Source organism: Aegilops tauschii, chromosome 3, assembly GCF_002575655.3.
Source record: "Aegilops tauschii subsp. strangulata cultivar AL8/78 chromosome 3, Aet v6.0, whole genome shotgun sequence".
In the NCBI taxonomy this organism is placed as follows: domain Eukaryota; kingdom Viridiplantae; phylum Streptophyta; class Magnoliopsida; order Poales; family Poaceae; genus Aegilops; species Aegilops tauschii.
This window is the reverse complement of record NC_053037.3, coordinates 190,560,036-190,573,335: the sequence shown is the minus strand read 5'-3', so window position 1 is coordinate 190,573,335 and position 13,300 is coordinate 190,560,036.

The following is a 13,300-nucleotide window of genomic DNA, read 5'->3' as shown; positions in this document are numbered from 1 at the left end:
AGACACAATATCCGAAGGCTCCAATGCCCGTTCTGCCTCCGGAGAGCACGAGGAGGAGGAGGAAGACGAATCCCCAGCGGGGGGAAGAAAGAAGAGGACGGCCTCCATACACTTGGAGGCCGAGTCGCCTAAACGGGGAAAACTCCTCTTTCGGAGAAGTCCACTGCCACCGCCGACAGCAGCCCGGAGTGGGATCCCAGAGCCCAGCCCCTCGTGAACTCGTGAGTATATAAAATCCGAACACATTTATGCGTCTAGACTCATCATGGCATAATATTTTAACCTGAGCCATACTTTTTTGTAGTCCGGCGAGGTCCCGCACCGAACAATCCTCGTCGAAGGATTTGCTGGGCTCGGATGCTATGGAGAGCGGGACGCCCCCGAAGGCCCCTTCCCCCAAATATGTGAATAACACCAAGGTTTCGTTCCAGAAGGACCCAGGCCAAGGAGGGGGGAAGATCGTGAAGGCGGCGCCTGGAGGTCAAACTTCAAGGGCCGGATACATGGGGAGAAGGTTCCCATGGGAGTCGACGGCGGGGGCCATCTTGAATTCGGCCCCCAGCCGGACGCAATTCCGGAGACCAGTACGGCTCCAGAATCAAGCAGGCGGCCTCCCTCGGCTGGAGGGGGTGTGCCTGTTCCACCAGCAACCTCTGTCCAACCAGGGGTGCCGGACGCCTTGTTGGCGGCGCTGAAGAGCGCTTCCATCGTCGATGAACACCGTGCCCTTATGGGTGCGGTGATTGAGAAGATTCAGTCTGCTGAGAGTGGACTGAATGAAGCCTGTATCAGCCTTATAAGAGGCTTTGAGGTATGTTTTATGAGGTTTCGAAGAGTGTCATAGTATGGATAGTAGCCCCTGATACACTATTCGGTGAAAGAAAGAACCGGACAGAGGATCAAATTTATGTTCGCAAGAAGACTCACATGATGACATCTATCTCTCTTCTTTTATAAGCAGGCATCTGTAGCGACTGCTCCCTCTCATACTGCGGAGGTCCCCGGACTGAATCTAAGTCTGGAGCGGGCCAAATTAGAACTTGGCCAGTTGAAAAGGCAGTTGGAAGATAAACAAGGTATGCACAAGCCCTGTTCGCGTTCAGTGCGAACGAATTTCCAGTATGATAAAATATGTTTCATGATTTGCACTAGAGACGATGACCGAAGTCGAGGCTCTTAAGAAGGCTGTGGCCGAGGCCGAGAAAAAGGCAGCCGCAGAGCAGGCTCTTCGTGAGAAGCACGAGGCCAGGGTTATTGAAGCTGAGCAAGAGCTTCAAGAGGCCGTGAAGAAATGCAAGACCTTGGAGCAGAGTTTAACGGAGAAAGAATCCGAACTCACCAGGGCTCATCAGGCCGCGCGCGATGCCCGGGGGGAAACCCAAGGCGCCCTGCAGGAGATCCAGGAGGCGAGGAAGATCGCGGCGGGTAAGGCTTTTTTCCATGTAAAGCAAGTATTTGAGGAGAAAATCATGTTTCTAATTTTAAGTTCGGATTTCTCCAGGGGTATTTGCGGAGCTGCCCCGCAGCATATCGGATGCCGCCCAATTCTACCAAGCTGAAGAAAGGAATACTGCGGATAAGCTCTTCTGGTTGCAGTATCTGGCACCGAATTATCCGCTGCCTTTTGCTGATCAACTGAAACAGCTGATCGAACTGCATAGGGCGGCCGAACTAGCCATGAAGGATTTGATTATCCGGATATGGCCCGCCGAGCCGATTCCAAGCAGCTACTTCGGGCTCGTCAAGTGGCTTGTGAGTGCCTGCCCTCGACTTGACGTCATCAAGCGGTCGGTCTGTATAGAGGGTGCGCGAATGGCCTTCGCCCGCACAAAGGTGCACTGGGGGAAGATGGATGCTGAAAAGCTGATGACCGAGGGACCGCCAGATGGGAAGGAGCACCGCAAGCCCGAATTATATTACGAAAGTGTCCTGAAAGGATCCTGCCTTGCGGCGGAGCAATGCACCAAGGACATTATATTTCCATGAATACAATCATGTTGTCCTTTGTAATGTTAAACAAGGCCATTTCTATTATTTATTGCCTGTTATATAAAAGTTTATCCTCCTGCGCGGCCGTTTTATATATTAATCCTGAGAGTTGGCCAGTCGTCGACTTCTGCCCCCACGTAGGAAGTACGGGGGTGTTCGGGATAAACCTGATCACTCTTTATCCCAGTTTTGGGTCCTTCGAAGGAGGTGTTCAGCACAACGAACCAGGCAATCGGACTATAGGGCTTTATCACTCTCACTTAGCCATAGGAGCTTTAGAAAAGGAAGGTAGGCGCAGCCCCCGGTGTTCGGAAGACCGCACGAGGGGCTCTATAAGCACCTGATCGGAAGAAAAGCCGATCCATCGCACGCTGCATTGGTTATGGCATTATGCGGGAGGAATCCTTAAAGATTTTATAACCTCTCGAACAGCTGACCAACTCTCGCCGTATCATGACAGTCAGTTTTCGGCTTTCTCTACTGAGGTGCTCGTCCGGAAGAACCGGGACACAATCGCAGTAGTTCTCCCTGTGCCGCCTTAGCCGATATAGCGGAACGTAAGGCAGCAAAACATGGGAGCCGGGCAAACCCAACATTTGACCCAAGACATGATTCGGAGCTGATGCATATAATGCTATAAGTTCGGGGTGCCGAACTTCCATGAAGGTGTTCGGACTTTATTGCCGTATTATGGGTAAAATGAAGCCCCTGGCATATTTAAGGCATATCACAGTGTACGGATGCCACTTGACAAAAGAATTTCAATAAGAAATAACAGCGGATAAGCGTCATATAAATCCACATGTTGTATTTGAATAGTACGTCGATGCGTATGAGTACAGGTAATGTGATAAAAAAGAAATATGACTGTGGAACCTGCTGAGACCAGGGGGAAGAAGCTGTGTGCGGATCCGGAGTATAGTCGGATGGTCATCGCGGGGAATATCTAAGGATTCCCTTGTGCGTTCGACCTGCTTCCATATCGCCAGTCCTGGTCTACGCAAAGGTGAACCTGCAAAGAAATGTAAGAAATGTTTGTGTGCCGCAGAGCGGTTGAGCCACGGTATGTGGCCTGTCCCGGCCTTCGCTGGAGTGTTTAATTGAGCTCTGGACGAGCCGGGCTATCCTGCCGCGAAGTAGTTCGGAGTCCTTTGGCGGTGTCCGGGAGCCTGGCCGTCGACTCGAGGTTCGATTGAAAGGTGCCACTCGTTGCTTCTGTTGTTAAAGCAGCGGTATACTCTTTGGTGCCGAGGGAAAGTTCGTCCTTGCCATTAACCGTGATGACGCCGCGCGGACCGGGCATCTTGAGCTTACGGTAGGCATAATGTGGCACCGCGTTGAATCGAGCGAACGCGGTTCGTCCGAGCAGTGCCTGATAATCATTGCGAAAGGGGACGATGTTGAAGATTAACTCTTCGGCACGGTAATTGTCTGGTGATCCGAAGACTACCTCAAGGGCGATGGAGCCTGTACAGCTGGCCTCCACACCTGGTATAATACCTCTAAAGGTGGTTTTAGTGGGCTTGATCACCGAATGATCGATGCCCATCTTGCGCACTGTGTCCTGGTAAAGCAGGTTTAGACAGTTGCCTCAGTCCATAAGGACTCGTGTGAGGTGGAACCCGTCAATTATTGGGTCGAGGACTAGTGAGGCTGAATTGCCCTGATTGGTGTTAACCGGACGATCCGTGCGGTTGAAGGTGATCGGCCCTAGTTTGTATTGTGGGACGACTGGTTCCGTTAAGTCAACATCCCTGAGGGTGCGCATCCGGTCCGGGTTGGGAGTGTGGGTGGCGTTTACCAGGTTCACCGTTTGGATTTGCGGGGGAAATTTCTTTTGCTCTCCTGTATTCGGTGATCTGGGCTCCTCGTCGCCATCATCGCTTTGAGACCCCTTATCTTTGTTTTTGGCGCCTGACCTGCCGGCTTGTTTGAAGACCCAGCATTCTCTGTTGGTATGATTGGCTGGTGTTCCTAGGGTGCCATGAATTTGGCATGGACGGTCGAGTATGCGGTCCAGACTAGACGGACCCGTATTGTCATTTTTGAATAGCCCTTTCCGCTGACCGGACTTAGAGCCGCTAAATCCGGCATTGACTGTCGTATCTTTGGCGTTTTCACCATTTTTGCGGCGCTTGTGTTTGTTGCGTCGGGGTTTGCCGTTGCTATCTCTGGCCTATGATGTGCCAGGGTTGCTTGCTGTGTTGTTGCTACGGGCCAACCAGTTATCCTCGCCCGCGCAAAAGCGGGTCATGAGTGTCGTGAGGGCTGCCATGGATTTTGGCTTCTCTTGGCCGAGATGTCGGGCGAGCCACTCGTCACGGATGTTATGTTTAAAGGCCGCTAGGGCTTCGGCATCCGGACAGTCGACAATTTGGTTCTTTTTAGTTAGGAACCGAGTCCATAATTTCCTGGCTGACTCTCCGGGCTGTTGTGTTATGTGACTTAAATCATCGGCATCCGGTGGTCGCACATAAGTGCCCTGGAAGTTGTCCAGGAATGCGTCTGCCAGGTTCTCCCAACTTCCGATGGAGTTTGCCGGCAAGCTATTCAGCCAATGTCGAGCCGGCCCTTTGAGTTTTAGCGGGAGATACTTGATAGCGTGTAGATCATCCCCGCGGGCCATGTGAATGTGGAGGAAGAAATCCTCTATCCATACCGCGGGGTCTGTAGTACCATCATATGATTCAATGTTCATGGGTTTAAACCCTTCTAGGAATTCATGATCCATTACTTCATCAGTGAAGCATAGGGGGTGTGCGGCGCCTCTATGTCGGGATATATCACGACGCAGTTCATACGAGGCTTGTCTGCTGTATTCGGCCCGACCGGATTTGCTTTTAGTATATCCGGCGTTACGGTCGTCGTCACGCGTTGGGGCGCGCCCCCGTGATCCGTAGATCGATCTTTTATGTCCTGCTTTGTTTTCCAATACGTCTCGCAGGTCCTACGTGTTGCCCCGGGCCTTGGTGTTTTTGTTTGACTGGCGACGGGGTGCGGGCTGGACTTCGGGCTGATATGCCGCTTTGTCTCGGCCACGAGGTGGCCGGTCAGCCGCATCACACGCTGGTAGTGTAGGCTTTAATGCTTTCTCTTCGGGTTGGGGTAGCAACCTGCGCTTTGGGTAACTTTTGGTTGGGCGTTCGAGTTCGTATTCCTCAGCTGCCAGGACCTCAGTCCATCTATCCGCTAGCAGATCTTGATCAGCTTGAAGCTGCTGCTGCTGCTTTTTCTTCAGGCTTTTTGCTGCGGCCATAAGTCGGCGCTTGAAGCGCTCCTGCTCGACGGGATCCTCGGGACGTTAAATTCTTCGTCGCCGAGGCTCACCTCGTCTTCGGAGAGGGGCATGTAATTGTCATCCTCTGATTCTCCGTCTGTCACCTGTTCCTCAGGGCTAGCTTGCCCATCCTCCCGCTCGAAGCCTGGCTGGAGGGGATTATCTTTGTCTTCGGCACTATCCGCATCGTTATTGTCTCTTGTGCCGGTATCGCTGCTTTTGCTATGGCGGGGCTTAGAGCGGCGCCGATGACGCCGGTGCTTAGATTGCTTCTCGAGGGGATTATCCTCCGTTGCCTTATTGCCATCGCTTTCTTTGGGGGTGTCCACCATATATATATATATATATATATATATATATATATATATATATATATATATATATATATATATATATATATATATATATATATATATATATATATATATATATATATATATCATACGATGAAGTGGCTGTCCAGCGCCCTGTGGGCAGTGGTTCCTGTTCTTCTCATGCATCGTCGTCCATACCGTTGATGTCTTCGGAGCCGAAATCGAGCATGTCAGTTAATTCGTCGAAAGTGGCTATTAAGTGGGTGGTGGGTCGGGAACGAATTTCTTCGTCGTCCGCTTCCCACTCAAGCCGGACATAGTTCGGCCAAGGGCCTGCTGACAAGGAGAGAGACCTTAATGAATTTAGCATGTCGCCCAGGGGCGAGTGCTGAAAGATATCCGCGAAGGAAAACTCCATGACCGGTGCCCAATCAGATTCGATAGGCACGGACGCAGGCGGTTCGGAGCCCGTGGTCGGGGACGAATCCAAGGGTCCGGCAACACGGGTGTCATAGGAGGTGAAGTCAGTATTCGGCTCTATCGCCGCTGAGTGTGCGGCCTCCGTGGCGGGGTCCATCCGCCCGTCCTCGGACGACACGATCTGCTCCGGATTGAGGGCCGGAGTAGCCACAGGTGTGATCTCCCGAACACCGTTCGACGGCAAAGCTAAGTCATGCTCGTCGTGATTGTGCGGCGCACCTGACATGGGCTCGAATCCGTCGAAGATCAAGTCTCCGCGGATGTCAGCAGTATAGTTTAAGCTTCCAAACCTGACCTGATGACCAGGGGCGTAGCTCTCGATCTGCTCCAGATGGCCAAGCAAGTTGGCCCGCAGTACGAAGCCGCCGAATTCGAAGATCTGTCCGGGGAGAAAAACCTCACCCAGGATCGCATCGTTGCCAATGATCGAAGGAGCCATCAAGCCTTTATCGTGATGGCACAGTGGAACTCTCAATGAAAGCATCAATGTCGGTGTCAAAACCGGCGGATCTCGGGTAGGGGGTCCCGAACTGTGCGTCTAAGGCGGATGGTAAAGGAGGCGGGGGACACAATGTTTACCCAGGTTCGGGCCCTCTCGATGGAGGTAATACCCTACTTCCTGCTTGATTGATCTTGATGATATGAGTATTACAAGAGTTGATCTACCACGAGATCGTAGAGGCTAAACCCTAAAAGCTAGCCTATGATTATGATTGTTGTCGTCCTACGGACTAAACCCTCTGGTTTATATAGACACCGAAGGGGGCTAGGGTTACACAGAGTCGGTTACAAGGGAGGAGATCTACATATCTGAATTGCCAATCTTGCCTTCCACGCAAAGGAGAGTCCCACCCGGACACGGGACGAAGTCTTCAATCTTGTATCTTCATAGTCGAACAGTCCGGCTGTCCGAGGACCCCCTAATCTAGGACTCCCTCAATTCCACCATTAAGAAACCTATGGGAAGAATTAATGATGTTCTTATTGTTGCAAATAGGAACTATGTGCCCATAGATTTTATTGTTCTTGATATAGATGGCAATCCTTCATGTCCTATTATTCTTGGTAGACCTTTCCTTAGAACGATTGGTGCAATTATTGATATGAAGGAAGGGAATATTAGATTCCAATTTCCGTTAAGGAAAGGCATGGAACAGTTCTCTAGAAAGAAAATAAAATTACCTTATGAATCTATTATGAGAGCCACTTATGGATTGCCTACAAAGACGGCAATACCTAGATCTATCCTTGCTTTTATGCCTAGCTAGGGGCGTTAAACGATAACGCTTGTTGGGAGGCAACCCAATTTTATTTTTAGTTTTTTGCTTTTTTGCTTCTGTTTAGGAATAAATATTTGATCTAGCCTCTGGTTAGATTTGTTTTTATGTTTTAATTAGTGTTTGTGCCAAGTTAAACCTATCAGATCTTCTTGGATGATAGTTATTTGATCTTGTTGAAAATTCCAGAAACTTTCTGTTCACGAAAATAGTTGTTAAGAATCACCAGAACGTGATAAAATATTGATTCCAATTGCTCCTGATCACTAAAAAAATTATATATGTCGTCCTATTTTGGCTGAATTTTTGGAGTTCCAAAAGTTTGCGTTAGTTACAGATTACTACAGACTGTTCTGTTTTTGACAGATTCTGTTTTTCTTGTGTTGTTTGCTTATTTTGATGAACCTATGGCTAATAAAATAGTTTATAAACCATGGAGAAGTTGGAATACAGTAGGTTTAACACCAATATAAATAAAGAATGAGTTCATTACAGTACATTCAAGTGGTGTTTTCTTTTCTTTCGCTAACGGAGCTCACGAGATTTTCTGTTAAGTTTTGTGTTGTGAAGTTTTCAAGTTTTGGGTGAAAGATTTGATGGATTATGGAACAAGGAGTGGCAAGAGCCTAAGCTTGGGGATGCCCATGGCACCCCAAGATAATCTAAGGACACCTAAGAGCCAAAGCTTGGGGATGCCCTGGAAGGCATCCCCTCTTTCGTCTACTTCCATCGGTAACTTTACTTGGAGCTATATTTTTATTCACCACATGATATGTGTTTTGCTTGGAGCGTCTTGTATGATTTGAGTCTTTATTTGTTAGTTTACCACAATCATCTTTGCTTTACACACCTTTTGATGAGAGAAACACATGATTCGGAATTTATTAGAATACTCTATGCGCTTCACTTATATCTTTTGAGCTATATAGTTTTTGATCTAGTGCTTCACTTATATCTTTTAGAGCATGGCGGTGGTTTTGTTTTATAGAAACTATTATTCTCTCATGCTTCACTTATATTATTTTGAGAGTCTTAAACAGCATGCTAATTTTCTTAAATTGGCAAATTAATCCTAATATGCTAAGTATTCAAGACTAGTAAAAAACTTTCTTATGAGTGTGCTGAATGCTAAGAGAAGTTTGATGCTTGATGATTATTTTGAGATATGGAGGTAGTGATATTAAAGTTGTGCTAGTTGAGTAGTTGCGAATTTGAGGAATACTTGTGTCGAAGTTTGCAAGTCCCGTAGCATGCACGTATGGTAAACGTTATGTAACAAATTTGAAGCATGAGGTGTTCTTTGATTGTCCTCCTTATGAGTGGCGGTCGGGGACGAGCGATGGTCTTTTCCTACCAATCTATCCCCCTAGGAGCATGCGCGTAGTGCTTGGTTTTTGATGACTTGTAGATTTTTTGCAATAAGTATGTGAGTTCTTTATGACTAATGTTGAGTCCATGGATTATACGCACTCTTACTCTTCCATCATTGCTAGCCTCTTCGGTACCGTGCATTGCCCATTCTCACATTGAGAGTTGGTGCAAACTTCGCCGGTGCATCCAAACACCGTGATATGATACGCTCTTTCACACATAAACCTCCTTATATCCTCCTCAAAACAGCCACCATACCTACCTATTATGGCATTTCCATAGCCATTCCGAGATATATTGCCATGCAACTTTCCACCGTTTCGCTTATCATGACACGTTCATCATTGTCATATTGCTTTGCATGATCATGTCGTTGATATCGTATTTGTGGCAAAGCCACCATTCATAATTTTTCATACATGTCACTCTTGATTCATTGCTATCCCGGTATACCACCGGAGGCATTCATATAGAGTCATACTTTTTTCTAGTATCGAGTTGTAATCATTGAGTTGTAAATAAATAGAAGTGTGATGATCATCATTCATAGAGCATTGCCCCAATAAAAAAAGAGAAAGGCCAAATAAAAAAAGGAAGGCCCAAAAAAAGGAGAAAATAGAAAGGGGCAATTCTACTATCCTTTTTCCACACTTGTGCTTCAAAGTAGCACCATGATCTTCATGATAGAGAGTCTCTTCTTTTGTCACTTTCATATACTAGTGGGAATTTTTCATTATAGAACTTGGCTTGTATATTCCAACAATGGGCTTCCTCAACTGCCCTAGGTCTTCGTGAGCAAGCAAGTTGGATGCACACCCACTTAGTTTCATTTGTTGAGCTTTCATGCATTTATAGCTCTAGTGCATCTGTTGCATGGCAATCCCTACTCCTTGCATTAACATCAATTGATAGGCATCTCCATAGCTCATCGATTAGCCGCGTTGATGTGAGACTTTCTCCTTTTTGTCTTCTCCACATAACCCCCATCATTATATTCTATTCCACCCATAGTGCTATATCCATGGCTCACGCTCATGTATTGCGTGAAGGTTGAAAAAGTTTGAGATTACTAAAGTATGAAACAGTTGCATGATGAGAGCATTCTTGTGTGATGAAAATGGAGTATGACTAACCTATATGATTTTGTAGGGATGAACTTTCTTTGGCCATGTTATTTTGAGAGGACATAATTGCTTAGTTAGTATGCTTGAAGTATTATTACTTTTATGTCAATATTAAACCTTTATCTTGAATCCTTCGGATCTGAATATTCATACCACAATTAGAAGAATTACATTGAAATTATGCCAAGTAGCATTCCACATAAAAAATTCTGTTTTTATCATTTACCTACTCGAGGACGAGCAGGAATTAAGCTTGGGGATGCTTGATACGTCTCCAACGTATCTATAATTTGTGATTGCTCCATGCTATATTATATTCTGTTTTGGACATTATTGGGCTTTATTATGCACTTTTATATTATTTTTGGGACTAACCTATTAACCGGAGGCCCAGCCTAGAATTGTTGTTTTTTGCCTATTTCAGAGTTTCGCAGAAAAAGAATATCAAACGGAGTCCAAACGGAATGAAACATTCGGGAACGTGGTTTTCGGAACGAACGTGATCCAGAGGACTTGGACCCTACGTCAAGACATCAACCAGGAGGGCACGAGGTAGGGGGGCGCGCCTACCCCCCTGGGCACGGCCTCCACCCTCGTGGGCCCCATGTTGCTCCACCGACGTACTTCTTCCTCCTATATATACCTACGTACCCCCAAACTACCAGATACGGAGCCAAAAACCTAATTCCACCGCCGCAACCTTCTGTACCCGTGAGATCCCATCTTGGGGCCTTTTCCGGAGCTCCGCCGGAGGGGGCATCGATCACGGAGGGCTTCTACATCAACACCATAGCCTCTCCGATGATGTGTGAGTAGTTTACCTCAGACCTTCGGGTCCATAGTTATTAGCTAGATGGCTTCTTCTCTCTTTTTGGATCTCAATACAATGTTCTCCCCCTCTCTTGTGGAGATCTATTCGATGTAATCTTCTTTTGCGGTGTGTTTGTTGAGACCGATGAATTGTGGGTTTATGATCAATTTTATCTATGAACAATATTTGAATCTTCTATGAATTCTTTTATGTATGATTGGTTATCTTTGCAAGTCTCTTCGAATTATCAGTTTGGTTTGGCCTACAAGATTGATCTTCTTACAATGGGAGAAGTGCTTAGCTTTGGGTTCAATCTTGCGGTGTCCTTTCCCAGTGATAGTAGGGGCAGCAAGGCACGTATTGTATTGTTGCCATCGAGGATAACAAGATGGGGTTTATATCATATTGCATGAGTTTATCCCTCTACATCATGTCATCTTACTTAAAGCGTTACTCTGTTCTTTTGAACTTAATACTCTAGATGCATGCTGGATAGCGGTCGATGTGTGGAGTAATAGTAGTAGATGCAGGCAGGAGTTGGTCTACTTGTTTCGGACGTGATGTCTATAAACATGATCATACCTAGATATTCTCATAACTATGCTCAATTCTATCAATTGCTCAACAGTAATTTGTTCACCCACCGTAATACTTATGCTCATGAGAGAAGCCACTAGTGAAACTTATGGCCCCCGGGTCTATTTTCCATCATATTAATCTCCCGTCAACAAGTTATTTCTAGCGCCGTTTTTATTTTGCTTTCTTTACTTTGCATCTTTATCATAAAAATACCAAAAATATTATCTTATCATATCTATCAGATCTCACTCTCGTAACTGACCGTGAAGGGATTGACAACCCCTTTATTGCGTTGGTTGCGAAGATTTATTTGTTTGTGTACGTGCGAGGGACTCATGCGTGGCCTCCTACTAGATTGATACCTTGGTTCTCAAAAACTGAGGGAAATACTTACGCTACTTTGCTGCATCACCCTTTCCTCTTCAAGGGAAACCCAACGCAGTGCTCAAGAGGTAGCAGGCGACACAAGACCTCCTCAGGAGCGGCCTCACCAGGTTGGCTTGCGAGGGGCGGAGAGATCAAGGAAAGGCAAACCTCGCGATGTTCTCGTGACGTGAGCCATGACGATCAAGATTAGGCGGGCGCCACGCGGGCGCCAGCGCGCGCAGTGTCCTTGTTTCCCCTTTGGTGCTAAGGAGGTAAGTGCAGGCGTGGAGTATCGAGGCATCAAGCAAAGGTTTCCATATCGGTGCAACGAGACCAAGACCAGCAGGACGGCAAGACGGAGGTCACCATGGGGCCCAAGGCGGCTTCACCACCAGAGCCTTTTGCAGGCGAAGACCGCTTTTGTCAGGATAAGTTGTACTAGTTGTCCCCTTTGAAATTGGCCGTTGTTGGCTCCCTTCCTGCTCAATATTTGGGGAGAGGACCAGGGCCTATATAAGTAGGACTAGCCACCACCGTAGGGGGCAACTCATCAAGAGACAACTGAGCCTCAGGCATCTGATCTTTAGCCGATCCTTAGCCACACACCAAGCACAAGAACACCTCAACCTCAGGAGGCTGTTCTTCCCCTTGTACTGTTCCACATCAGCCCAAGAGGCAATCCACCACCACCACACTGGAGTAGGGTATTACACCACAAAGGTGGCCCAAACCAGTATAAATCTTGTGTCTCTTGTGTTGTGAGTTCGTTGAGTTTACCCTTGAGATGTTAGCAAGCTAGGACGTGGATCGATCGGGGGAGAACTTCGCGCGCACCCCAGAGTTCGAACCTTAAGGGTTTTTCTGGAACCCGTGATCCAACATTTGGCGCGCCAGGTAGGGATGCACTGAAGCTTCCCTTCCGTCGCTCCGTGTCACGTCGCTTCATCGTCTCCATGGCGGACGCACGCCGCGCCTGCGCCGAGCGCCTGGCTGCCCTTGCCACCCGCGTTGCCCAGACGGCCCCTGTCGGCGGGCCACCCCGTCGTTCTCCGTCGCCTGCCAGCAATGCCGCCACCGGCCTGGTGGGGAACGAGCAGCAAACGTCCTCGTTGCATCCCTCGGTGCGACAGGACGGCCGCACCGCCACTCCATCGCTGACTCCCGCTGGTTCGTCGTCTCACGATCGTCGTGCTCCCACGGACGCACGGGCCGTGCTCCTCATGGCGCACGAGCTCCTGCGGTACCGCCCAGTCGACGACCTCTACGAGGACTGGCTTGACCGCATCGCCGAGCTCGTCAGCGCCGCAGGGGGCTCCCCTGCGCCGTCCCTCTCACTACCTCGCCCTCCGCCAGCTACGGGGGACGTAGCTCACGGAGCACCTCCACCACCTCTGCACCAAGACGGCGCCCTGGCGCCAAGCCGCGCGGCTCCACGGCGCGACCCACCGCGTCCGGCGCCCGCGCGTGAAGAAAGAAGCTGTCAAGAAGTCCCTCGACCGCAAGAGAACACTCCGCCACTCCTCGCACCACCGCACCAGGATCATTTGTTGTGGAAAGGCCCCGCGCCGCTTGCTGTAGCGGCGCCCGGGCGCCAATACCAAGCTGCACCTCCAAGGCGGGCCCCGGTGACCACGGCCGGCTGCCACGCCTTCACCCCCGAGCTGCGTAGCGTCGCCTGGCCGGGAAGTTCAAGCCAGATCTGCCTCCTCGCT